The sequence below is a fragment of the Rattus norvegicus genome, chromosome 2 (genome assembly GCF_036323735.1).
Source record: "Rattus norvegicus strain BN/NHsdMcwi chromosome 2, GRCr8, whole genome shotgun sequence".
Lineage (NCBI taxonomy): Eukaryota > Metazoa > Chordata > Mammalia > Rodentia > Muridae > Rattus > Rattus norvegicus.
In genome coordinates, this window is record NC_086020.1 from 143,718,590 (window position 1) to 143,731,587 (window position 12,998).

The following is a 12,998-nucleotide window of genomic DNA, read 5'->3' on the forward strand; positions in this document are numbered from 1 at the left end:
TGCCTATGAAGACCTCAGCATTTTATATATTTTGATTCTACTGAACATTCCATTTAAACTTCTCCCTAGGAACAAGAACATCAAAGAGACAACAGTGTGGAATTAAAAGGTGACACCATCGTCATCTCTAAACCAAGAGGTCAGGCAGCTTTTACAAGGAACTCAGTAAGAGCTAAGGTCCGTGTGTGTATGCCACTCTTCAAAATTGACAGATGTGCCTCCTGGTGTTCCAGACACATTTTCTCGTGGGTCTTTATTAGAAAGTTCTTCTTCCATCCAACCAGGTTTATTTTATGCAGCAAATTCTATCAGCTAAGCTCCTGGATGGTTTTACATACAGTCCTTGGGAATAAATGCATGACAACTACAAAAATAAATGAGGCAATTAGAGAGAAGGAAGTAATTAGTGTTTATTAGAGAGTATTAGCATGATTAAGCTGCTTCGTTCCCAGTATCAAACGGTGTGGTTTGTATTAGTTATTTTTAGTAACAATAAAGCAAACAACTCTTCTGTGCATTTATAGACGTGACTGGTGCCTGAGGTATTTTACACACAGAGATAAGTCCAGGGCAAGAACAGCAGTACGTCCTGAATGCTTGGGGCATAGCTTGGAGCGCCTAGGCAAACAGCCTAAGAGCGTGGGACACCTGGGAAAATGGGAGCTGGGTTTTCATTGTTGTTGTTCATGCATTTTTTTCTTCAAAAAAAGCTCCATGATTCGGACTATAAGAGGCAGACTTTAAAAGTCAAGTTTCCCCAATAGTCTTCTATGAGCCTAAGTCCAAACCTAACTGTGATGACAAGCATTGATTGCCCCGTACACCAATGTCTCTTGCCTTGTCCAATATTCAGAGTGCCAAACTCTGCTGGCAATGATTCAAATACTCAGTAAATCACTCACGTCAACAATTAAACCCTGGCTCCCCAGAAAATCCAGAAAAACATGGCTCCATTTCTAACCCCCTGTTTCTAATTTTTTTTTAATTGTATGTATGTGTTGATTTGAGGTGAGGGTACCACAATAATTCTGTGAAGGTCTAAGAACAATCTGCAGGAATCTATTCTCTCCTTCCACTACATGGGTCCAGGGACGAAATTCAGGTCATCACCCTTGACAGCAAAAGCCTTTACCCACTGACCCACCTTGCCAGTCTTTAGCCCATGTCTTTGAGTAGTTAAAATTAGTTTTCCATGAACTACGTTCTTATTTGACAACACTGAAGTGTTCTTTCCAAAGAGAATCCTGCTTACAAACATACCTGTCATAGGTTCTTATCAATTAAACTTAAAAAAAAAAAAAGGTGGGAAGAAAAGAAAACCTGTTATAAAAGTTAAGAATGAACAAGGGTCACAGGAAGCACACTGTGATACTAAAGCACTTATCATTCCAGGCTCCAAGCAAGATTGTTAAGAGGTGACTAACAGGCAGTGTGATAGCTCTGCTCCAGGCACAGCAGATCTCCTATCATTATAGAGAAAACTCCCAGTCATAGTCAAACCCCTCCTTGGCTCTGATGTGGCCACAAGCTCTCTCTCCTAGTTGTAGCTATTGAGGACACTGCCTGTGGGCTCAAGGAGGGCAGGGTTTGATGAGACCTAGATACTGAGGTCATAGAAGAACAATGACATGACTGACGCTGTAAAACTCAACCCATAATCTCAATGAGATGTCACTCAAGTCAGGGGCTTTACTTCAGAAAACCTCACCAGAGAAATTTGTCTAGTGAGCCCAGAAGACAACTAAAGGAGAAACAGAAAACTCTGGGTCAGTCCCTGGAGAGACTGTGACAATTTTCTATGGAGTTCTTCCTAGCTTCCAACAGTCCAACCAGACTCTGTTAAGATGTTCCCGGACCTACCAGCTGAGATCCCAAAATATTTGTATGAATTATGTGAGGTAAGAAAATATGATATGCACATTAAGGACACACACATACACACACACACACACACACACACACACACACACACATACACCAGTGTTATTTCTAACCTGAAGTTGACATATGCAAAGACAGTAGCTGTATACAACCCAGATAGCTGTCCTGTAACTTTGTAAGGGGTCTGATCCACATTTTCTTTGGCCGTTCCAGATCCTGCAGCAATCTATCACTACCATGGTAGAAAAAAAAGACAAGCTGCAAAAGAAAGTGGTCTATCCTAGTAATTCTTTGGCTAGAAGTGTGATCAACATTTTAAGGTCAATTCATGTCTCTGCTGTCTGGTGGAGAACAGTTCTGCTTGAAACCCAAAGGCAGATTTCAAGATAACGATGTGGCCAGCAGTTGAACTTTAATGCATGTTTTGTTTTAATGTGACCGATACTTAATAAATCAAAACTAAAATATTGAATAATTTACTAAAGCATGTATATACTTTAGGTGATAGTCTAATATATATAATATGTAATATATGTATATATGTAATATATAATATAATATATATGCCTTATTTAATCCTAATCAAAAGATGGAAAAATTGAGAAGCTCAAACTGCTTATCCAGGACTCTAACCTGCCAAGTGTTAAAGATGAAACCTCAGACAAATGTTAGATTCTACACCTAACGTTCTATCCACTATTTGTTATTTCCTACCTTTGGTCATTTTCCTACATTTCTTTATAGTCAGCTATTTATAGTCATTAAAGTTCTAGTCACTACAAGACGAAGGTAGGCAGTGGTTACCATAGCTACACTGTTTCATTTAATTCAATTCTCAGAGGTTTATTAAATTCAGCAAGGAAATGTACAGCAGCTTACTCTGCATTGACAAGACAGAGGAATACAGTAGACTAAGAGGCCTGGAAATGCCAGCCCACTCTTTCCTAAAAGCATGACCTTAGGCTGCTGCCGGTGCTTACATTTCCTCCATCTGCTTACAAGGCATAATAACATTACAGACAGTGCGGCGTTGCTATGGGAACTAAATGATGTGACTCACTTGAAGCACAGAGTAATGACTAAGTCTTAACTAAGAACCAAATCATTTCAAGTTACTCTTCTATGGAAGGACAAAGATTTGTGGTGACCATGTCTACACAAATACCTGTTTGAAGTTACACACATAACTCCATAGCTTGCAAGGGGCTAGTAAGTGCCCTGGAATAGTTAGTAACTAGATCTATGTAGGAAGAGAGGATCTGGGAAGAGCCTTTTAGAGAATATCTACAAACAGCTAAGGACTGTAGAGATTAGAACAGGCAGAGACAGTGGAGTTCTCAGAAATAATAGTGGATAAAATTAGTGTGACATTCAATGGTTCCTCAAAGCAATGCAGTGTTTTGTGCCATGTGTCAGAAGTGGGGCATAGCAAAGGGAGAGTGTCCAGAACTCCTCATTTCTTCACTCCAACCAACCCGATACTAGAAGAGCGAGGCTTTCTCATCCACGCTTCTATGGTGATATCAGCGAGGGTCAAAGAGAAAAATACAGCATTTCTGAAGAAAAGACCACAGTGGCTGGGTGTATAGTAACCTCCCCTTCGGTTCTGACTTAACCTAAGTCAAATAGTTTATTGGAGCCCCTCTCTGCCTCTTGTCTACAGCCTTTCCTACCATAATACTCTTCCTAATGATATTTTCTAAACGACGACTAAGACATATACAATCATTTTGTAAAACTACAAAATGCCCTGTAGTTTAATGATATCCAGCAAGAAATAAAAATCAAACTAGTACAAGCATAACTATCCTAATGTTCTTGTGACCTACCTTGCACAACAGTTTCAGACCCATTAATTTAATCATTCTTTTTTTTTTTTTTTTTTTTTTTGTTCTTTTTTTTCCGGAGCTGGGGACCGAACCCAGGGCCTTGCGCTTCCTAGGTAAGCGCTCTACCACTGAGCTAAATCCCCAGCCCAATTTAATCATTCTTTAGACCCTCTGGCTTTATACTGCTGTTTTATGAAGAAGGACACTATGACACAGTGACAATTTTCCTGATAAAAGTCCAGGAGTAAGCAATAGAGTTGGTGAAAGGTCTCCAAGTTGGCCTGTGGCTGAGTTAGCAGCACAAAGGTGCCTTCCGCTCACTTTAGACTGACTGTCAGTTCCCTTTGGGACTTACAGATAAGCTATAGAAAGTTCAGGAAACACAGGGCAGAAAGCTTCGGTTTTATTAGTAGTAACTCTCTCAGACTATCCCAGTGTGTGTGTGTGTGTGTGTGTGTGTGTGTGTGTGTGTGTGTGTGTGTGTGTGTGTGTGTATACATATGTATACATATGTATTTGACTTCTACCTTGAATATGTAATGTCTTTGCTATTAAGAAATAAGAAGATGATTTGACAGAAAATGGAGCAGGCCCATGAAGGAGACCAGAGCTGACCCAAAATAGAAAATGATCGTCATAGGAAGACAAAACAAACAAACAAACAAACAAAAACAAAGCCTTCTGCTCTGAAACACAATTCACCACCAAAAAGGACCAAAAAGGATCCTTCAAACAAGTGGAGAAAACATTTGCTGTAAGCTGTAAAACATCCAGTGTTGGGCTTAGGGTGTACCTCAGCAGGAGAGTACCTACCTAGCAAATACAAGGTCCCAGGTTCATCCTCAGCACTGGAAAGGAGTCAAAAAGGAGAGAATAAATAAGAATAAAGTGTAGCCTCATAGCTCAGTCCTATAATGACTGGAGAAAAATGATCATTGTTTAATAGTCAACTCTCTGACACTAAAATAAAATACTTAAGACAATTAACTTACATAGAAAAAAAATGGAATCTTTAGCAGGGTGCTTCAGTAATAGGAGTTGGATGCAGAGCCTCACAAAACCTAGCCCACTGTTTGGCTACTGAGCTGTAGCCCCAGATCAAGAGAGTTTATTTTGACTCACACTCCCAGCCCATTGTCAACAGTCCTATTTCTTGGAACTCTGACAAGAGTGTACGTATAGCAGAAATAGCTACCTACCTCGGGGCAAAAGGAAGGAAAAAAACCCATAGTCCCTTGTAAATGAATGCTCCCAATGCTGTAAGAAGAAAACCTTCATCTCCTAAAAGTTCTACTACCTTTCAATGCCACAATCTCGAGCACTACACCATAAAATAGGATCTGGATACAATGTTCCTTACTATAGCACCTATAGAACTATAGCACACTCCTATCAGTCTTGTCTGATAGGACAGTAGGCAGACACCCAGACAGGTCTCACCCATCCTATCTGCGCATCCATGCATCTGCATAATCCCTTCCTCTGAGTATGGACCCACCCCAGTGGCTTACCTCTAACATAAGAGTTTTAGATTGTGACTTCTGAAATGAAGTTATGAAAAGACTCTGATTTCCACACTGTTGGATTTCTTGGACCATTGCTTGCTTGCTTTTCTCTTTCTATAGAAAGGCCCATAAGCCAAGGAAACTAGTAACACTTTTGATCAATATCCAAGAAGAGAACAATCCAAAAGGTCACAGTTGAACCCTGCCAGTGCAGACAAGCATGGGAATGTGCAGTTTGGACAATACTTTTAACTTTGTGAAAAATTGTGAGGCAAAAAACACCCTCCTAAGCTGTATCCAAGTTTCTGACTCTCAGACAGTGGGAGAGTAATACATGTTCATTGTTTAATATCACTGGGTGCTTGTGGTAACTTGTTATGTAGCAACAAATAACTGCTACCTACTCATAATTGTAAAACTATAAAATAAGAGAATGTTAAATATGGTGTATATCCACAAAGATAATCTCCCATAACATCACAGGAACTTTGTAGTAGCTTTCCAGGAGACTTGTGTGGTATTTAAGCAAGATGCTTGGTGTTGGAGTCAAGCGTCCATAAGGTAGATTCCATTCCTCAGTGAATTTGTGACCTCAGTTTTCTTGCCTCTAAAATGGAGATATCACTTCTCTTCATGCTTGTTTAGGGAATGAAACAAAATGGCGCATATCCAGTTGCATGGTACTGTCCTTAGCTCATAGTGAAAACTTGATCATCAGTCTTCATTTGTCCACTATCGTGTTACACACATCTAGTTTCACAGTAAAACTAGAAGAGATCTGGTGTGTTCTACAAAGATCAGTCTAGCAGGCAGTTGTGGAGGAGGAGACAAACATCATACCTTGATAGGTTCTGGAGTTAATGATTCCATTACTTAAATCACCCCTAAAGCATGTTGTCTTAGAACAGTACACGATTGACCCTTGATATTCTGTGGGTTCACTGGGGCTGGTAGGATGATTCTCATGTAAGTTGCCTATTCCTGATAGAAGCGCCTGAAGACTCGCCTATGGCAGCTTCTCTCATATTCCCAGTGCCTCAGCCCTCTGGACATGCCACTTCTCTTCAAAAAAGAAAGTCTAGGCTTCTCTCAATGTAACCGACAAAAATTGTCAGTGATTCTAGAGCTTGAGACTAAGAAAGATCTAGAGTCTTTTCTGCCATATGTTGACAGTCAACCAAGCAAGACCACATCTCAGGCTTAAGGGGAGTGGGAAACAGATTCTGCTTCTCCACAGGGAATGGAACGTATACACCCAAGGCAAGGGAACTGGCAGCGACAAATTTCATTTCCTATCTTTCTTGTGAGTGGAAGTGGGGCTTCTTTTTCCTGCCACTAGAAATGCTCCCTGAAAGGCAAATACCTACATCAGATTGAAATGTCTTCCTCTTGGCCAAGACAGCTTTGTTGCCTTGGGACTTGACCTACAGATTTCATCCTCCATGAAAGCAATTTAGCATGCTGTGCTTAAGAGTTAAAACCAAGGCCTTGGGCCAATGCGATGACTGCCCGCTTTCATTCTCTTTTAGTGATTTCTTTCCTTTGGTTTCCAATAGTCATGGTTTTGAATGAATGCCACTTGCTCAGGTAATTCTTCCATAGAATAAACCTCATGCTTTATTCAATAATCAATCCCTGCTCTCTTTTAAAGTGCACCTCAGTTTGTGATTTGACATCTACGGGATTGGTCTCTCGTTTCCTGGGCAAAACTACCTTGTTAGGAGCCATTTATCTTCAGTATGTGTGTTACCTCAATCATGCTCGATCTGCTGTAAAATATTATTTGAATAGATGGGTGGTTCCTTCTCACCAGAATAATTTAATGCTGAGAATTTTATTTTCACAACAATTTGTTTGATTTTCAAGGATCAGACCTTAGAAACCTTAATGTCCGGATTAAGAAAAGAGAATTGTTTTAACTCTATGACTCAAGCAGGATGAAGTGATTTGCTTTAACTATGTGCTCCGTAGCAACAGACATGACCTCAGCCATGCCAGGGTCAACTGAAGGAATATTTCCAGCTTTCACCTCCCACGCATCATTCCAGAACACCTGCATCTTACATTCCTTTACAGCTGAGTAATATCTGGTTCAGGTGGATATTTCAGGTGCAGTATCCACTTAGCTAAAAATCTCCCTGAATTGTCTTCACCGCATCTGTAATAGCTTCTGAAATGAAAACTTGTTCAGCCTTACTTACACACACACACATACAAGCACACACACACACACGCGCGCGCGCAGAAATCTTCCCTAAATCCCACACCCCTGGGATTTTCTAAATTGGAACATCTTGTTTCTATATTTCTATATTTAGATACAGCATGATTTAGTTTTGGTGTTTCCCCGCACTGGACACACAAATGAGTAATTGGATCCTTTTATTAAAGATTTATTTGTACTTATTTATTTACTTTTGGTTTTTCAAGTCAAGAGTTTCTCTGTATATCCCTGGCTGTCCTAGAACTTACTCTGTAGACCAGGCTGGCTTTGAATTCTCAGAAATCCACCTGATTCTGCCTCCTGGACACTGGGGTTAGAGGCATGCACCAGCTTTGCCTGGCCTCATATTTATTTGTACTTTTTATTATTTCAAATTGTGTGTAGGTGTGTGTCTGCATATGGGCATGTGAACATGAGTACAGGTGCCTGCTCAGTTCAGAGGCATCAAATCTAGAGTTGGAGTTTAGATGGTTGTGAGGCACTTGGTGTGGATACTAGAAACTGAACTTAGGTCTCCTAGATATACCCGTTTATCTTCAGTTAGTATCAGTTTGTGATGTTATGTTTCATCCATACACCAACCCATTTCCTTTTCACTTAAAAGATTTTTAAGCAAATAGTATATGTCAAGTGATTTGGTTCGTATGTATGTAGGTAGTTATCTTCAAAAGATAAGTAGAGTCAACCTTTGGTATCCACATTCTGCATTTGTAGATTCAACAACCACAAAGCAGAAAAGTACAGTGGATATACGGAGGCTTTCTCTTGCCATTCTCTGAGACAATGTAGTGTAACAGCTTTTTACATGTCATTTATACTTTATTAAATACCATAAATAAATAATCTAAAGTTGTGTTAAAGTCTAAAGAAGAATATGTGTAGGTTACATGAAAATCTGTATCATTTTATAGAGAAGAATTAAGCAATTGTGGAATTTTATATTCTCTGCAAGAGAACCAAGCCCTTATAGATACTGATGAAGACTATAAACAACACAAATACATGTCACGCCTAAGAGTACCTTGGGCACTCTCAGTTGCCATTGAGTTAAAATTTTCTATCTAAGAGATAGTGACATAATAAAGTTAGTCTTCTCAATTCCTGGACTCTGACACTCACACCCCCAAGTAAATACACACACTCACTCGTTTAGGATTCATACATATTTCTTAAGACACCTTTTATTATCCAGTGGAAAACGTGACACCAAGGGGCTTCTAACTACGCTGCTACCAATGTTTATCAAGCAAAGACCTCCTGAAACACCTATATATGTTCAGGTTTGTGTTTTCCCCAGTTTGCTGTAAGGAGTAATATGCATTATGGGGAACCATAGTGCATTATTAGAGTTGGTCAGAAGGAACCTGCTATGCAGTTTGGGTGGGAAACTTTGGGAAATATCCAAGAAAATGTGACTCACTTTAGTCTGGGTGTTATTCAAAAACTCAAAGTGCTCAAGTGGGAGAAACACTTCTCTAGGAGCTTGCTTTCTAGGATCAGAGAGTTCCTTCAGCAGCATTCAGCTAATGTTCCAGCGTTTCAAATGAATTCACAGTTTCAAAGATTGGAGCCTTTGGTGGGCGAAGTCTTACCCTCTGATCACCTCTCCTATTTTCACAGTGCAGCAACTGATGCTTCTCTTTAACAGTACTAACCTAGTTAACAACCACAGACTTCTGCCATGTGCATTTACTTTCCTTGTCTGAAACTTTAAACTTGCTAGGATGCCTTTCCATGTCAAACTTCACACATTTTTCATCTTTCTCTACTTTTTGTTCTCTCTCCCTATAGGCTAGACAAGAGCAATCAGTAGAATTCATGACACAGCCTGAATGCCACCCATCATCACATTTCTTCTTCCAGATAAATGAGTCCATTGCCTTCAAGTTCAACCCCACCCAAGCTCTCAGGGCACAGGCAGGATACAGCCAGGATACAGCCAGGTTCTTTTTCAGGCCATCATATAAATGCCCCACAGCCTGGCTCCTAGTAGAGTTCTTGTTCCCCTCTGAAGTCCCATCAGTTGAGTCTCTATGCCCATGTTTCAGCAATCTCTTCTTCCAGGCTCCCATTTCCATGGATCCTCAGGCTCTACAAGGGTCAAGGGTCTTCTAGCTCAAGGTTCCAAATTCTTTCATAGTCCTCTACCAATCCAGTTCCAAAGGCTTTCAGACAACATGGTCAGACAACAACAGTCTCACTGCTTGGTACCAATTTTCTGTATTCATTACTTTGTTGTGACAAGAGCCTGACAAAAGAAACTTTAGGGACAAAGGAAAGTTTGTTTTGGCTTACATTTCCAAAGAGTTCAGCCCATGGGGCAGGAAAGCTGTCATTTTAGGAACAAACGAGACAAACATCACATTGTTTTCCCTGTTGGTTAGCAGAGAGCAATGATTGCCTGTGCTCAGCCTAATTTCTCCTTTTTTATTTAGTTTGGAGTCCCAGCCATTGAAACCCCATCATCACAGTCTTGGTGAGTCTTCTCCACTCAGTTAACCTAATCTAGATAATCCTTTACAGAGATGCCTGTGGTTTATCTCCATGGTGATTCTAAAACCTATTTTTTTTCTTCTTTTTTTTTCTTTTTTCTTTTTTTCGGAGCTGGGGACCGAACCCAGGGCCTTGAGCTTGCTAGGCAAGTGCTCTACCGCTGAGCTAAATCCCCAACCCCTATTCTAAAACCTATTAGATTGACAAGATTAACCATCTCATGGAGTGAGGTGCTCCCTGATGAAGAAGACACAGGTCTTCTTCTCCCAGGTGAGAAGACTCAGCAGAAAAAAGAAATGTTTTGTTTTGTGGTTTGAGTAAAACCTTATGTAATAAAAATACCATGAAAAATATTAAGCTGAGAGTGTTAAGCAAGTTGATTGTGATATTAATTCCTAGTGAGAGCTATCAAGTCTGCCCTATCAGCGTTCCTTTTCTTTCTCACTGTCCTGTCAGCTTCAGAGTCTGACTCACTGAAAGCACCTTCACTACTAATCTATTAACTTCCTGCTCCATTTTCCTTTCTTTCTTTCTTTTTTAGTTTTGTCAATATTTGCTGGCATAAGTCTTGTGTTATTTTCGGGTAATTATAGGCTCCCTTAGATCTTTTTTTCTGAAGAAAAAAAATGAACTTATATTTGAATTAATGAAAAGGATAAATGTTTTAAAAGGTGAATTAGCTGTGTTTTTTTTTTCAAGCACTCCAAAAACACACTCATTTTGGTAGTCATTGACATTTTACTTCTGTAAAGCAGTAGTCAGTTCTATATTTCAATCAACATTCAGCTTCCTTGGCTACCTAGATCACCTCTCACACTGGCTTTTTCAGAAAAAGGCACACAAAAATCATCATATATATGTACATGTGGTGGGGAGATTGTCAAACTCAAAATTCTGTAAAACAATATTCTTCCTAAGCATGCTTTCCTCCAATATTTTCCATTTAATTTATTTTACAAAATAGATACTGAGTTCATGATTTCCTACACTAATTAACCTATACCCATCAAAACTAAAATGGCACTAAAGAGTTAGTTTGCACAAAATAAAATATTTATGGCTGCTTGACTGAATTGATATCAGGGCAACTGTATTATTAAAACAAAAGTAGGGGGTATAGGAGAGAGGGGGAAAGGGGATAACAGTTGAAATGTAAATATATAAAATATCCAAGAAAAATAAAATTTAAAAAAAAGCCAAAGTAGGTTTTTTATATTTAAAAGTGTGTTTGTCTAAAACAATGGCAGTAACCTCTAATGCCACAAAAAGCACTGTTAGAGAGGGAAGTCTTATCCCATCATTTTAGCATTCATTTGGCTGCCCTTCTCCTGAGATGAGTTACCTTGGTTATTTGTTTTATTATATGTCAGGGCAATCATAACAGACCATCAGGCAGAGTAATTGAATTCTAGTGCTTGCCAAGAGCTGTCTCTATTCCATTTCATCTATAAGAAATCACCATGGACAGATGGCTTGGGGAGACGTACTTTAAACTTGGGCCTTTTCTTGCTAAATGCTCATCCTGCCCTACACTGTCAACATGGTTTTTCCATTTGTGATGAGCAGAAAGAACCCAGGTCTGTCTGGATAGACTTAAATGAGATTAAATTTATGGGGTTTTAAAATCACTATCAAAAAGAAGATTTTAACTTGGTTTTGAACCTCAAGCTCTAACGAGGCAAAGAACTTCATTCTTCAAGAACAGATTAGAGCCCAGAAAAAATAGAATGGGAAAACCAAACTGAGCACATTAGGATGGAGGGCCTGGGACATGGAGCTGTGATAGGCAAGTTACTTTGGAGGCTAGTGCTGGCTGCGCTGGGGAGACCCAATCAGACAGAAGACTTGGAAAGGGTAGAGTAGCATCAAGGATCTGCCAGATCTCTAAAGCCTTAGGGCCTCACCTTCTAGCCTCTGGTGCAAGGCTTTTTCCCACTAGAGGGGTCCTTTTACACTGTTCCTTAGCCCTTGGAATAGGGGTTCCCCTTCTCACCCTCAGATCTCATCCTCAGTTTCCCCAAATATGTAGTGAAGCAAGTTCGAACAGACTTTTCCATCCAACTGCATGCATTTTCTTCCTATCCTGTCTGGTTCTTTTTTTTTTTTTTTTTTTTTTTTTTTTGGTTCTTTTTTTCGGAGCTGGGGACCGACCTGTCTGGTTCTTTTATTGGTTTTATTATCTTTATTTTCTTTGTTTATCTATTGTCCCTAATTCAGCCTCATAACAACATGCACTATGTCTCTAAACCAGCACTACTTGGCTCAGCAGTAACATCCAGCAAGTATTTGTTTAACTAATTAATTAACTATTAATTAGGGGGACTATGGAACATACAAGTAAATACAATAAAAAGTAGAAAGGAAGTTCCAGTAATGAAGAAAACTGTAGCCCACAGCTCTCTGTTCCCATACTTGTGAGGGAGAGAACTGGACTCTCAGAAATGCAGTAGTCCTACTCACATTCCTGGCCCAAGAGGAACCCGCCTAGAACTCTCTGGACATAGGAACCTAAGAGCAGTCAGGGACAGGATCCCACCAGTCTCTGCTGACCCAGAGCTGAAAGCCAGTCACCAGAAGTGCTGACACACCTGAGAGCAGAGGTAAGACAACCACTTCTGCTCCAAGGGACCAAACTGTAGCTCTGAGGACACAAGAACCCAGAAGAAGTATGTGACAGGACCTTTGCAGTTTCTGCCTGAGCCTAGAGCTGACCCGGTCCCACAACTCTCTGTACCTAGATTTCAATGGGAAAAAGCCAGTCTCTAGGAGTGCTGCCACACTGGCTTACAGGAGTGTCAAGTCACTGTCAGAGACAGCGAGACCAGCTAACACCAGAAACAATGAAATGGTGAGAGGCAAGCACAGGAATATAAACTACAGAAACTAAGACTACTTGAAATCATCAGAGCTCAGTTCTCCCACCAAAGCAAAGACTGGATATCCCAGGGCACCTGAAAAGCAAGATTTGAATTTAAAATTACATCTCAGGATGATGATAGAGGACTTTAAGAAGGACATAAATGACACCCATAAAAAAAAATTACAGGACAACACAGGTAAACAAGT

The 12,998-nt window shown here is 40.0% G+C and overlaps 1 protein-coding gene across 3 annotated transcripts in view; it reads left to right on the top strand.

The window, feature by feature from the left end:
* Positions 1 to 1,630: 1,630 nt before the first annotated feature.
* Positions 1,631 to 12,998, top strand: part of Tm4sf4 (transmembrane 4 L six family member 4) — a 51,064-nt gene continuing 39,696 nt past the window's right edge. The window contains exons 1-2 of one of the 3 annotated variants that reach the window (XM_063281154.1): positions 1,631 to 1,898; positions 9,875 to 9,915. The gene's annotated coding sequence lies outside the window, so the exon portion shown is untranslated. The remainder of the gene's footprint in view (positions 1,899 to 9,874; positions 9,916 to 12,998) is intronic. The other 2 variants (XM_039101566.2, XM_063281155.1) reach the window with 2 other exon arrangements.